This window comes from Triticum dicoccoides, chromosome 6A (genome assembly GCF_002162155.2).
Source record: "Triticum dicoccoides isolate Atlit2015 ecotype Zavitan chromosome 6A, WEW_v2.0, whole genome shotgun sequence".
NCBI lineage: Eukaryota > Viridiplantae > Streptophyta > Magnoliopsida > Poales > Poaceae > Triticum > Triticum dicoccoides.
The window spans coordinates 122933484-122948664 of NC_041390.1; positions in this window are offsets into that span (position 1 = coordinate 122933484).

The following is a 15181-nucleotide window of genomic DNA, read 5'->3' on the forward strand; positions in this document are numbered from 1 at the left end:
TGCAGCTAAGTCTCCGAATGGGAAAACTTAGGCGAGTACTGGACTGCAGCTAAGCCCCCGAGTGGGAGGATTGCTCTCCACTCGGTAGGATTTTTCAAACTTAGGCGAGTGCCGGACTGCAGCTAAGTCTCCGAGTGAGAAGACTTAGGCGAGTACTGGACTGCAGCTAAGCCCCCGAGTGGGAGGATTTCTCTCCACTCGGTAGGATTTTTCAAACTTAGGCGAAACGGATTCGCAGCTAAGCCCCCGAGTGGGAGGATTGCTCTCCACTCGGTAGGATTTTTCAAACTTAGGCGAAACGGATTCGCAGCTAAGCCCCTGAGTGGGAGGCTGGCTCACCACTCGGTGGGAAATTATTTTTACAAACTTAGGCGAAGCGGATTCGCAGCTAAGCCATCCACTAGGGGATTTCTTGCGCAAACAAAAACAATAACAATCGCTGGGAAAATTACAACGCTCTTGTCTTTGATAAATAAACTACAGGAGTTCTTTTCTTATTACATCTCATCCGAATGAGAATTCAAGTATAAAAGGGACGGAGTAGCTCCGCATTCCAGGCTCGTGGCTCATCAATCTGGCGATCGACATTGTAGAGATGGTACGCTCCATTGTGGAGGACTCTGGGGACTATGAAGGGGCCTTCCCAAGTAGGAGCGAGTTTGTGTGGTTTCTGCTGATCCACGCGGAGGACTAAGTCTCCTTCTTGGAAGGCTCGACTCTTCACATTTCTGGCATGGAATCGACGCAAGTCTTGCTGATAGATGGTTGATCGGATCATGGCCATTTCTCTTTCTTCTTCCAGGAGGTCGACTGCGTCTTGCCGGGCTTGTTCTGCTTCTTCTTCAGAGTAGAGCTCGACTCGAGCGGTGTTGTGAAGCATGTCACTCGGCAAGACTGCTTCGGTTCCGTAGACCAAAAAGAATGGAGTTCTTCCGGTCGATCGGTTTGGGGTCGTCCTCAAGCCCCAAAGAACCGATGGAAGCTCGTCGACCCATGCACCCGCTGCGTGCTTGAGGTCGCGCATCAATCGAGGTTTCAGTCCTTTGAGAATTAGACCGTTTGCTCTTTCTGCCTGTCCATTCGACTGAGGGTGAGCGACCGAAGCATAGTCGACTCGTGTGCCCTGAGAGGCGCAAAAGGCCCTGAATTTGTCGGAATCGAAGTTTGACCCGTTGTCAGTGATGATGCTGTGAGGAACTCCATATCTGAAGATCAACTCTCTGATGAAACTGATAGCAGTGCAAGCATCAAGATTCTTGATAGGCTTAGCTTCGATCCATTTGGTGAACTTGTCGACTGCTACTAGCACATGAGTGAAGCCGCTCTTGCCCGTTCTCAGTGGTCCAACCATGTCCAGCCCCCAAACAGCGAAGGGCCAGACGAGTGGAATGGTTTTCAGAGCTGACACGGGCTTGTGCGATATATTGGAGTAATACTGACATCCTTCACATTTGTCGACTATCTCTTTTGCCATTTCATTGGCCCTTGGCCAGTAAAATCTCGCTCGGTATGCTTTAGCCATAATGGTCCGAGAGGACGCATGATGACCACAGGTCCCCGAGTGGATATCGTCCAGGATCATCTGACCTTCTTCTGGTGTTATACACTTCTGCTGACTCCAGTCGCGCTTTCTCTATACAACTGTCCCTTTATGACTGTAAAGGCCTTGGATCGACGGACGATCTGTCGAGCCTCTTCTTCGTCCTCTGGGAGTTCTTTCCTCGGGATGTACGTGATGTATGGTATTGTCCAGTCGGGAGTGATGACCAAGACTTCCATGATCAGGTCGACCACAGCTGGAACTTCAACTTCAGTCGGATCCGTGGCACTTTTTGGCTGCGGGGCCTCTTCAGTGAAGGGATCCTCCTGAACTGACGGCGTGTGGATGTGTTCCAAAAACACATTGCTGGGAATGGCTTCTCTTTTGGAACCTATTTTTGCCAAATCATCGGCCGCTTGATTTTTCAGTCGGGGTATGTGATGAAGCTCTAACCCCTCGAATTTCTTCTCCAGCTTTCTCACTGCATTGCAATAACCAGTCATGGCCGGACTTCTGACGTCCCATTCCTTCATCACCTGATTAACCACCAAATCTGAGTCGCCATAGACCATGAGGCGACGGACGCCGAGTGAAATGGCCATGCGCAACCCATATAAAAGTGCTTCATATTCTGCCTTGTTATTGGAGGAATCAAAGTGGATTTGAAGAACATATCTGAGCTTATCTCCTCGAGGGGAGACCAACACCACCCCGGCACCGGAACCATTAAGCATTTTGTAACTGTCGAAGAACATGGTCCAATGCTCCAAGTGAACCTGATTCGGCAGTTGCTGTTCAATCCACTCGGTGACGAAATCTGCTATTGCCTGAGACTTGATAGCCTTCTTTGCCTCAAACTTGATATCTAGAGGAAGGAGTTCAATCGCCCATTTTGCCACTCGACCAGTTGCATCTCTGTTATGCAGGATCTCTGATAATGGAGCGTCGCTGACGACTGTAATGGAATGATCAGAGAAGTAGTGAGCAACTTTCTTTGTGGTCATATAAATCCCATATACAAGCTTCTGATAGTGAGGATATCTTTGCTTCGACGGGGTCAAAACTTCAGAAATGTAATATACTGGGCGCTGAACTTTGAAGGTTTTCCCTTCTTCTTCCCGCTCGACCGTAAGTACCGTACTGACGACTTGTCCCGTGGCTGCAATGTAAAGCAGCAAAGGCTCCTTGCTGATTGGGGCAGCAAGCACCGGCTGGGTGGAGAGTAGAGCTTTGAGCTCTGCAAATGCTGCATCAGCTTCGGGAGTCCACTCGAACTTGTCGGACTTCTTCATCAATCGGTAAAGAGGCAATGCCTTTTCACCAAGACGAGATATGAATCGACTTAAAGCGGCCAAGCAACCAGTAAGCTTCTGGACGTCGTGCACTTGCACATGACTTTTCATTCGGAGTATAGTACCAACTTTTTCTGGATTGGCGTCGATTCCCCGTTCGGAAACGAGAAAACCGAGTAATTTTCTGCCAGGAACTCCGAATGTACACTTTGATGGATTAAGCTTGATATCATACCTCCTGAGGTTGGCAAAGGTTTCAGCAAGGTCAGTCAGCAGGTCAGAACCCTTCCGTGACTTGACCATAATATCATCCATGTATGCTTCCATATTCCGACTGATTTGAGTGAGTAAACACTTTTGAATCATCCTCATGAATGTGGCTCCGACATTCTTGAGGTCGAACGGCATGGTAACATAACAGAAGCACCCGAATGGAGTGATGAAAGCTGTCTTGATCTCATCAGGTCCATACAGACGGATCTGATGGTACCCGGAATAGGCATCTAAAAAACACAGTCGCTCACATCCCGCAGTCGAGTCGACTATCTGATCGATGCGGGGGAGAGGAAAATGATCTTTCGGGCAGGCCCGATTGATATGTTTAAAGTCAATGCACATGCGAAGTGACTTGTCCTTCTTGGGGACCATGGCAACATTGGCGAGCCACTCGGAGTGGTAGATTTCTCAGATGAACTCCGCTGCTAAGAGCCGAGCCACCTCCTCGCCAATAGCCTTTCTCTTCTGGACGACGGACCGTTGGAGATGTTCCTTGACAGGTTTTACTTTTGAGTCGACTCTTAGGCGGTGCTCAGCCAGCTCCCTGGGAACACCCGGCATGTCAGAAGGCTTCCATGCGAAAATGTCCCAGTTCTCATGGAGGAACTGGATGAGCGCTTCTTCCTATTTGGAGTCGAGTGTTGTTGAGATATGAGTTGGAGCAGCGCTGGGGTCGGTCAGGTGGATGTGAGCTGTCTTCGTTTCGCCAGACGACTGAAAAGCTGATTCTGTAGCGGGCTTCTTGGCTCGCAACAAATCACTCGGGTCTGCAGTCTTCTGGTATTCCTGCAGCTCCACCACTACCATCTGAGCATCAGCGATCTTTGAACCTTTCTGAAAACATTCTTCTGCTTTCTTCGGATTGCCCGTAATAGTGATCACACCTTTGGGGCCAGACATCTTTAATTTGAGATACACATAACATGGTCGGGCCATGAAGCGTGCATAAGCCGGCCTGCCCAAAATAGCGTGATAGGCACTCTGGAAGTCTACAACTTCAAACGTCAAATTTTCTTTGTGGTAATTCTTGGAATCACCAAAAACCACATCAAGAGCTATCTGGCCGAGTGATTCAGCCTTCTTTCCAGGAATGACTCCATGGAAACTCATGTTGCTGGTACTGAGTCTGGACATCGGAATGCCCATCCCTTTCAACGTCTCAGCATACAGTATGTTCAAACCACTGCCCCCATCGATCAAGACTTTGGTCAGTCGAGTGCCTTCAACAACTGGGTCAACCACCAAAGCTTGCCTCCCAGGGGTGGCAATGTGCGTTGGGTGATCGGACCGGTCAAATGTTATGGCAGTCTGAGACCACTTCAGATAATTGGGTGTCGCCGGAGCAACCATATTCACCTCTCGGTTGATAACTTTCAGTCGACTTTTGCTTTCAACATCAGCAAAAATCATCAGGGTGGAATTGACCTGGGGGTATCCATCATCACTATCTTCCTTGTCCTCAACTTTGTCTGACTCCTTTTCCTTATCTTTGGGCTGCTTGCCCTGGAACTGCTGGATCAAGAATCGACATTGTCGAGTGGTATGTTTCGGGTAAATGAAATTACCCTCTTCATCTTTCTTTGTGTGGATGTGACACGGCAAATCCAACACATCATTTCCGTCCTGGTCTTTAACTTTCTTGGGGTTCCAAGGTCCTTTGGGTTTCCCCTTAAATTTTCCTTGAGTCACAGCCAAGGCTTCCCCAGGAGCAGCTGGCTCGGCTTTCCGCTTCTGTTTCCGATTGGAATTTCCTCTGGCTTCTTGAGCGACTGGCTTGAGCTTGCCACTCCTGAGTCGATCCTCATCTTCACCATTAGCATACTTGGTGGAAATCTCCATCATCCGATTCAGAGACATATCTCCGGTTCGACCGAACTTCAGATTCAGTTCTCTGTACTTAACGCCTTCTTTGAAGGCACAAACTGCTTGGCGGTCGGGCACATTCTCAACTGTGTGATGCAACGTGATCCACCTCTGGATGTAGTCCCTCAAAGTTTCATTCGGCTTCTGCACGCAAGACCGTAGTTCCGTCAGCCCTGCCGGTCGTTTGCATGTTCCTTCAAATGTGGTGACAAACACTCGGGCGAGATCTTCCCAAGTGTAAATGCTGCTGGGTGCTAACTGATTCAGCCACGCTCTGGCCGAGCCCTCCAACATGAGAGGCAGATGCTTCATGGCCACTTCATCATTGCCGCCGCCAATCTGGACGGCCACTCGGTAGTCTTCAAGCCAAGTATCGGGTTTGGACTCACAAGTGAACTTACTGACTCCAGTCGCCAACCTGAAGTTGGGAGGAATCACAGCGGCCCTGATGGCTCTGCTAAAGCACTCTGGCCCCGAAACGTGTACTCTGCCGCTAGTAGGTGCATCTCTATCGTGACCTTCTTGGTGAGCTCTGTTCCTGTCGACCAAACCTTGAACGAGAATGGATCTCGCATCAAAGCCTGGTTCCCTGGGGTCAACTGGAATCCTTGGCCCAACACTATGAGGGCGCCTGTCATCTTGCCGTCGAGGCGCATACGACCTGCTTCTCGGGGGAGGGGTGGGCACTCGACGTCGATCATCACGATCGAATTGGTGATCATACTGCTCACGGTTCCCGTACTGATTACGTCGGTCCCCACGTCCCTCACGCCTCGGGGGCGATCTCGGGCTATGGGCCGACTGGACTGTGTCTGTAGCAACGGATCTGCTATGAATCCTGTTCCGCGACTGAGAAACAACGGAATTCTGGTCTCCTGCTGCCCGGAGTAATGCTCTGATCTGCAGCAAGCCTCTGCCAGCCTCCGACTGGGAAGGCTGAATCGACTCTGCTATACGGGCTGCAGCTGCTAAATTCTGAATCGGAGTTCGGTATACCTGCGTGGGCGGAAAGAGCTGACGTCGACTGGATTCTGGAACCCGCTATCGCGCGCGCTCGTCGAGTGCTCGCTGGAGGTTCTCCAGTCGAGTGCGCTCGGCCAAGTTTGCCAGGCGCACGTCCTCCAAGGCACGAGCCTCGGGGGTTTCTCCAACGATAGGAGTGTGCAGTGCATCCATGTTCCGGCGACGCAGTTCCTCTCTCTGCAGCAACATGAGAGGCTCGGGGAGATATTCCTCATGGGGACGCGACGGGTCGCTTCCACCGGCGCCTCCATCGGTGCCGGGAAAACCGGGAGGACTGGGTGGTCCGTCGACCATCAGAACTTCCGCCGCCGGATCACTGCTGTCACACTCGGATGCGGTCTCTGTAGAGCCAGTCGACAGGTCGAACAGGCTGTAGAAGGATTCGTCGGGCTCGATCGCCACGACTTGAGGGGTGGCCGTCTGGCGTGCCACCACGTGTCTCACCCATCGCTGAAGTCTCGACCGACTGGAGCGCTTGCACCGGCGGGAAACAGGGAGGGAGGACAGCACAGGAGCCGACTGACAGTTGGTCGACAGTTGCCGCAAGAGGACGCCGCAGACACAAGCGCGAAAGTGCGTCGCCCCGCAGACAGGGAGTGCTTCCACGTTGAGCGGAGCCTCCTGAAGCCAAGCGGAGTCGTCAGCGATGAACGCGAGCGCGCCGAGACGGATCTCGCAGCCCTCCACCAAAACTCCGCCAGAAACCATGATGATTTGGATCGGAAAAGATCGCAACTGTCTCCAACAAATCGCTAAAACACCTGCCCCATGGTGGGCGCCAACTGTCGTGGTTCTAAGCCTGACAGTAATGTAGGGGGGTAGGTATGGAGAGGCAAGATCTTAGCAATGGAGAAGTTGTAAGCACACGAGGTTTACGAGTTCAGGCCCTTCTCGGAGGAAGTAATAGCCCTACATCTCGGAGCCCGGAGGCGGTCGACTGGATTATGTGTGTATGAATTACAGGGGTGCGAACCCTTTACACTGAGGAGGGGGGTGGCTTATATAGAGTTCGCCAGACCCCTCCGGCCCTCAGTTATGCAGGGTTTCAAATACATTAAGGTCAGGGGTTACTGGTAACGCCCCTAATAAAGTGCTATGATGACCATAAAAGCTACTTAATGACCGACCGTTAGTGTGCGGAGTGACTTTAGGTCTCCTGACCGTTGAGTGGTTGGGTCTTGGTCGAGTGTTCGCTTCTTGGTCGAGTGTCTTCGAGTCTGTCGAGTGGAATACCTCCAAGTCGATTGGAAGGTGATTTCTCCTAGAGATGTCCTTGGGTAGGGAGGTTAGCACAGGTCCATAACCCTACCCTAGGTACATAGCTTCATCACCCTCCACCCTCGTGGGCCCCTCGTGGCTCCCCTGACGTACCACTTCCTCCTATATATACCCATATACCCTAAAACGATCGGGGAGCACAATAGATCGGGAGTTCCGCTGCCAGAAGCCTCCGTAGCCACCAAAAGCCAGTCTAGACCCATTCCGGCACCCTGCCGGAGGGGGCAATCCCTCTCTGGTGGCCATCTTCATCATCCTGGTGCTCTCTTATAGAAATAGATGAACTCTCATGCTTCACTTATATTATTTTGAGAGTCTTAAATAGCATGGTAATTTGCTTAAATAATCCTAATATGCTAGGCATCCAAGAATAGTAAAAACTTTCTTGTGAGTGTGTTGAATACTAAGAGAAGTTTGATGCTTGATGATTGTTTTGAGATATGGAGGTAATAATATCAAAGTCGTGCTACTTGAGTAGTTGTGAATTTGAGAAATGCTTGTGTTGAAGTTTGCAAGTCCCGTAGCATGCACGTATGGTAAACGTTGTGTAACAAATTTGAAACATGAGGTGTTATTTGATTGTCTTCCTTATGAGTGGCGGTCAGGGACGAGCGATGGTCTTTTCCTACCAATCTATCCACCTAGGAGCATGCGCGTAATGCTTGGTTTTTGATGACTTGTAGATTTTTGCAATAAGTATGTGAGTTTTTTATGACTAATGTTGAATCCATGGATTATACGCACTCTCACCCTTCCATCATTGCTAGCCTCTTCGGTACCGTGCATTGCCCTTTCTCACATTGAGAGTTGGTGCAAACTTCGCCGGTGCATCCAAACCCTGTGATATGATATGCTCTTTCACACATAAACCTCCTTATATCTTTCTCAAAACAGCCACTATACCTACCTATTATGGCATTTTCATAGCCATTCTGAGATATATTGCCATGCAACTTTCCACCGCTCTGTTTATTATGACACGCATCATCATTGTCATATTGCTTTGCATGATCATGTAGTTGACATCGTATTTGTGGCAAAGCCACCGTTCATAATATTTCATACATGTCACACTTGATTCATCGCAATCCCGGTACACCGCCGGAGGCATTCATATAGAGTCATACTTTGTTCTAAGTATCGAGTTGTAATCATTGAGTTGTAAATAAATAGAAGTGTGATGATCATCATTAATAGAGAATTGTCCCCCAAAAAAGAGAAAGGCCAAATAAAAAATAAAATAAAGAAGGGACAATGCTAGTATCCTTTTTCCACACTTGTGCTTCAAAGTAGCACCATAATCTTCATGATAGAGAGTCTCTTATTTTGTCACTTTCATATACTAGTGGGAATTTTTCATTATAGAACTTGGCTTGTATATTCCAACAATGGGCCTACTCAAGTGCCCTAGGTCTTCGTGAGCAAGCAAGTTGGATGCACACCCACTTAGTTTCTTTTGTTGAGCTTTTATACATTTATAGCTCTAGTGCATCCGTTGCATGGCAATCCCTACTCCTTGCATTAACATCAATCGATGGGCATCTCTATAGCTCATTGATTAGCCTCGTTGATGTGAGACTTTCTCCTTTTTTGTCTTCTCCACATAACCCCCATCATCATATTCTATTCCACCCATAGTGCTATATCTATGGCTCGCGCTCATGTATTGCGTGAAGGTTTATAAAGTTTGAGATTACTAAAGTATGAAACAATTGCTTGGCTTGTCATCAGGGTTGTGCATGATGAGAGCATTCTTGTGTGACAAAAATGAAGCATGACTAAACTATATGATTTTGTAGGGATGAACTTTCTTTGGCCATGTTATTTTGAGAAGACATGATTGCTTAGTTAGTATGCTTGAAGTATTATTGTTTCTATGTCAATATTAAACTTTTGTCTTGAATCTTATGGATCTGAATATTCATACCACAATTAAGAAGAATTACATTGAAATTATGCCAAGTAGTACTCCGCATCAAAAATTCTGTTTTTATCATTTACCTACTCGAGGACGGGCAGGAATTAAGCTTGGAGATGCTTGATACGTCTCCAACGTATCTATAATTTTTGATTGCTCCATGCTATATTATCTACTGTTTTGGATGTTTATGGGCTTTATTATACACTTTTATATTATTTTTGGGACTAACCTATTAACCCAGAGCCCAGTGCCAGTTTCTGTTTTTTTTTCTTGTTTTAGAATATCGCAGAAAAGGAAAATCAAACGGAGTCCAATTGACCTGAAACTTCACGGAACTTATTTTTGGAAGGAAAGCAACACAGAGACTTGGAGTCCACGTAAGGCAAGCAACAGGAAGCCACGAGGCAGGGGGCGCGCCCTCCACCCTCGTGGGCCCCTCGTGGCTCCCCTGACGTACCTCTTCCTCCTATATATACCCATATACCCTAAAACGATCGGGAAGCACAATAGATCGGGAGTTCCGCCACCAGAAGTCTCCGTAGCCACCGAAAGCCAATCTAGACCCGTTCCGACACCCTGCCGGAGGGGGCAATCCCTCTCCGGTGGCCATCTTCATCATCCCGGTGCTCTCCATGACGAGGAGGGAGTAGTTCCCCCTTGGGGCTGAGGGCATGTACCAGTAGCTATGTGTTTGATCTCTCTCTCTCTCTCTCTCTCTCTCTCTCTCTCGTGTTCTTGAGGTGCGTATCTGTGGTGACAATGGGATACCACGTGATTCACTTGATGTATGTTTTGGTGATCAACTTGCGGGTTCCGCCCATGAACCTATGCATAGGGGTTGGCACATGTTTTCGTCGTGATTCTCCGGTAGGAACTTTGGGGCACTCTTTGAGGTTCTATGTGTTGGTTGAATAGATGAATCTGAGATTGTGTGATGCATATCGTATAATCATACCCACGGATACTTGAGGTGACATTGGAGTATCTAGGTGACATTAGGGTTTTGGTTGATTTGTGTCTTAAGGTGTTATTCTAGTACGAACTCTAGGGTTGTTTGTGACACTTATAGGAATAGCCTAACTGATTGATTGGAAAGAATAACTTTGAGGTGGTTCTGTACCCTACCATAATCTCTTCGTTTGTTCTCCGCTATTAGTGACTTTGGAGTGACTCTTTGTTGCATGTTGAGGGATAGTTATGTGATCCAATTATGTTATTATTGTTGACAGGACTTGCACTAGTGAAAGTATGAACCCTAGGCCTTGTTTCCTATCATTGCAATACCGTTTATGCTCACTTTTATCATTAGTTACCTTGCTGTTTTTATAATTTCAGATTACAAAAACCTTTATCTACTATCCATATTGCACTTGTATCACCATCTCTTCGCCGAACTAGTGCACCTATACAATTTATCATTGTATTGGGTGTGTTGGGGACACAAGAGACTCTTTGTCATTTGGTTGCAGGGTTGCTTGAGAGAGACCATCTTCATCCTACGCCTCCTATGGATTGATAAACCTTAGGTCATCCACTTGAGGGAAATTTGCTACTGTCCTACAAACCTCTGCACTTGGAGGCCCAACAACGTCTACAAGAAGAAGGTTGTGTGGTAGACATCAGGGGCTCCCCTTTCGGTATGCCACATACGTTAGGCCGTGTGTGGGCGTTACATACATAGAGCATGGGCAATTTTTTTTAAAAGGGTCATCCTATTCTTTATTATAAAGGGGTATGAAGAGATCTCGTCTGTTGATGTGTTTAGCGGAGTTGTACCAAAGTAAAAGTTTTATATTAAAGAAGAGATAATTCTATGGATACAGATTCACCAACTCATACAGGTTTTTGATAAGAAAAATTACTACATCTTTCCATTCTCCATCAATAAAACAAACTAAAAGAAGAATAAAAAAACTATGCATGGATCAGACAGTATCACAACATGCTATATTTTCTGCGTGTTATAACTGAGTCACCAAATAAAAGAATTAACTCTACCGAATCGACATAAATTTTCCTACATAGCCTATTTCAGGTTGACACGCAACAAATGAAAAACAGTTAAGAGTGTACACTTCAGGATAACATATCTCTCATGTTCTCCACTTCGGTACCACAATCCCCCTCGGTCCCAACCATATGTAAATGCCCTAATCTTCAACCAAATCAGCAACTCCCTAGAAACCACATCACCACCGAGCAAAACCACAGCAAAATCGATTCAAATGCTGTAGTTACAATTCAGACAAGTGACCCAAACAATTAGCTCCTCGATTTTCTAGTATCTCACAGCCTTCAAATTCACAAACATCCATTGCTCATACTCATCATACTTGCAAACCAACGACTGATTAAAGCAATCGATCAACCGATAATATGCCACAATATATTTCTGACTTCCTTAAAATCATGAGAAGAGTTAGTTGAATTGTAGAAAAGAGAATGGAGAGGTAAGTAAACGATGTACCTCCTTGGCATCCGTGGTCATCCATGCTGCTACAATTTGAACTTTGCTCGGGTTTGTAGCCACACCGGTGGCACTGATCACGTGGCCCAAATATGGTAGTTCCCGTTGCCCAAATGAACACTTGGATTAATAACTTTCCATTGATCCCGACGAAGTAACTGGAATATTTGACGTAAGTGATGTGTTCGTCCAATGTCTTGCTATACACTAAGATATCATCAGAAGAGACGAGAACACATAAGCGTAACAGAGGTTGCAGAGTCTCGTGCATTAGCCCCAAGAAAATTGTTGGCCCTCCTGCCAAACCAAATGACATGACACATATGTCATAATGCCTGGAGTGAGTTTGAAACGGTGTTTTGAATTCCACCGCCCCTCTACCATCCTAATTTGATGGTATCCCGGGCGCAAATCCAACTTGGCAAACCACACAGCCCCATATAATTCATGTAGGAGATCTTCGACAACATGGAACTTCGCAATCACTGTCATTGCGTTCAGGTGCATAGGCGCCGCATGACTTGTTTCTTTTTGACCAAAATAACTGGCAATGCAAACAGGCTAGAGCTCTTTTGGATCACACCTGATTTGAGCAATTTCCTTACTTGACACTCAATCTCCGATTTACGCTCTGGCTTGTGCCCGTATGGGTTAATCTTCACAGGTTGTGCTTTTGCCATCAAAGGAATACCGTGATCGCACGCTCTCCTGGGTGGTCATTTGGTTGGTTCTCCAAATATGTCCCCAAATTTCTCTAACATCACTACAATGGTCTCTGGAATGGGGCGAGTGTCCTCGTCCACAACATCCACATGAAACAAATGCACCACATGAGAAATGGATCCTTGCTTACACAAACTCAGTAACTGCACACCGTTGATCTCTTGACTTCTTGTTTCAGATGGTGGCCATACAAATGAACAACACCTTTGGGAGTTGTGATGATGCATGTTTCGCTATCCAATCCTCTGTCATAGGATTGTGCTCCTCGAGCCAGTCCATGCCCAAGATGGCATCGTAGGTACCCAGGGGTAGAATTTTCATATCAGTGAAGAATTCTTGATCTTGATGGAAGAGCAAGATAGTTCACCTCCATGAAGCTGAAGGCATGGGAAATGACACCACCTTCCAGTGCTTGACGCCCGAAATGGTGCAAACTATTTTTGTCGCCACTTCAGATGACGATGCTGCTTTTTCTTCAGAGATGTTGTTGATCCCAAACATCTTCGGAAGTTTTCCCATGATTTGGAGTTGGACATGTGTGTGATCATGCCCTCACCATTCACCACACTTGAAGCACAATCCCCATGCATGCCAGTAGTTGCGCAGCGCCTTGATTTTGTTGTTGTCAGCTTGTGCGCCTTTGACTCCTTGGTGATCCACAACTGGGGTAGGAACATGTATAGGAGCGAGTCGTGTCACGTATGCCATTTTTTCACGAAACTTCACACGAGAATAGAGTGGGCACCCATCTTGATCATCACAAGATTTCAGTTTTTCTTTTATTTTCCTGTTATCTTTTGAATTTAATACTCATATAGGGGGTGGAGCACCCATGATCTCATGTGTATGTTCCAAATATGACTTGCCTTTTGTACCGAGCATATCCTATGCATACATATAATTGTTTTTTTCTAAAAGTGTGTGCTTCAGGTTATCTGCAAAGTAAACCTCGAGCTCATCCTCTTCTTATTAAGAGCATCTCCAGTCGTTGGCCCCCCAGGGGGCGTGTAAAATCGCCGCCTGGGGGCGAGCCGGCGCTAAAATCGGCGTGGGGCGAGCTGGTTCCCAGCCGCTCGCCCCGGGGACGCCCCCAGACGCGGGTTTTAGGAAAAACGGAATTCAGAAAAATTCAGCAAATTGGACAAAACATTCGGCTAAAAAGTTTGGCAAACTTGACATATATTCGATATGTTTGACGTTTTACATAAGTTATTTAAAAAAACCTAACTAAGGGGCGAAGAAGTCACTGAGCGCAGCGAAGTCGCTGACGTTGCCGCCATCCTCGGCGGCGGCGGCCTTCTCCTTCTTGACGTGGCCGCCCCTGCTGGACCCCTGCCCGACGTCGCCCTGGCGGACCGGTGGCAGCGGCGCGTCGTCGTCGCTGTCGTCGAGGACGACGACGCCTCCCTCATCCCGGGCACGGCACCGAGCTTCGAAGCTCTCGTAGGTGAGGCGCTGGCGCTCCAGCTTCGTGCGTGCCTAGTCTTCACGCGCCCATTTGAGGGCCACCGCATCGTCGAGCTCCTCGCCGCCAGCGAGCCCGGGCTCCGTCTTCACGATGGGGAGCCCCGGCTCCGTCTTTGGCTTGACAAAGTGCGGGGGAGCCCAAGAGGAGGCGCGCCGGCTGCCCTCGTTGATGACGATGCCGGCGCTGCGCGTGCGCCGGCCGAGCGGCGTCTCCGCGGCGGGCTCGGCCTTGATGCCGAGCAGCGCCGGCGAGCCGGACGAATGGGAGGAGGAGCAAGAGGAGGACTGATATGTCTCCAACGTATCTATAATTTTTGATTGTTCCATGCTATTATATTATCAACCTTGGATGTTTTATATGCATTTATATGCTATTTTATATGATTTTTGGGACTAACCTATTAACCTAGAGCCCAGTGCCAGTTTCTGTTTTTTTTTTCTTATTTTAGAGTATCGCAGAAAAGGAAAATCAAACGGAGTCCAATTGACTTGAAACTTCACGGAACTTATTTTTGGACCAGAAGAAGCCCACGGAGTATCGGAGTTGGACCAGGAGAGTCCCGGGCTGCCCACGAGGGTGGGGGCGCGCCCCTGCCTCGTGGAAAGCCCGGAGATCCACCGATGTACTTCTTCCTCCTATATATACCCATATACCCTAAAAACTTCGAGGAGCACAATAGATCGGGAGTTCCACCGCCAGAAGCCTTCGTAGCCACCGAAAACCAATCTAGATCCGTTCCGGCACCCTGCTGGAGGGGGAAATCCCTTTCCGGTGGCCATCTTCATCATCTCGGTGCTCTCCATGACGAGGAGGGAGTAGTTCTCCCTCGGGGCTAAGGGTATGTACCAGTAGCTATGTGTTTGATCTCTCTCTCTCTCTCTCTCTCTCTCTCTCTCTCTCTCTCTCGTGTTCTTGAGGTGGTACGATCTTGATGTATCGCAAGCTTTGCTATTATAGTTGAATCTTATGATGTTTCTCCCCCTCTACTCTCTTGTAATGGATTGAGTTTTCCCTTTGAAGTTATCTTATCGGATTGAGTCTTTAAGGATTTGAGAACACTTGATGTATGTCTTGCGTGGGATACCCGTGGTGACAATGGGGTATTCTATTGATCCACTTGATGTATGTTTTGATGATCAACTTGTGGGTTCCGCCCATGAACCTACGCATAGGGGTTGGCACACGTTTTCGCCTTGACTCTCCGGTAGAAACTTTGAGGCACTCTTTGAGGTTCTATGTGTTGGTTGAATAGATGAATCTGAGATTGTGTGATGCATATCGTATAATCATACCCACGAATACTTGAGGTGACATTGGAGTATCTAGGTGA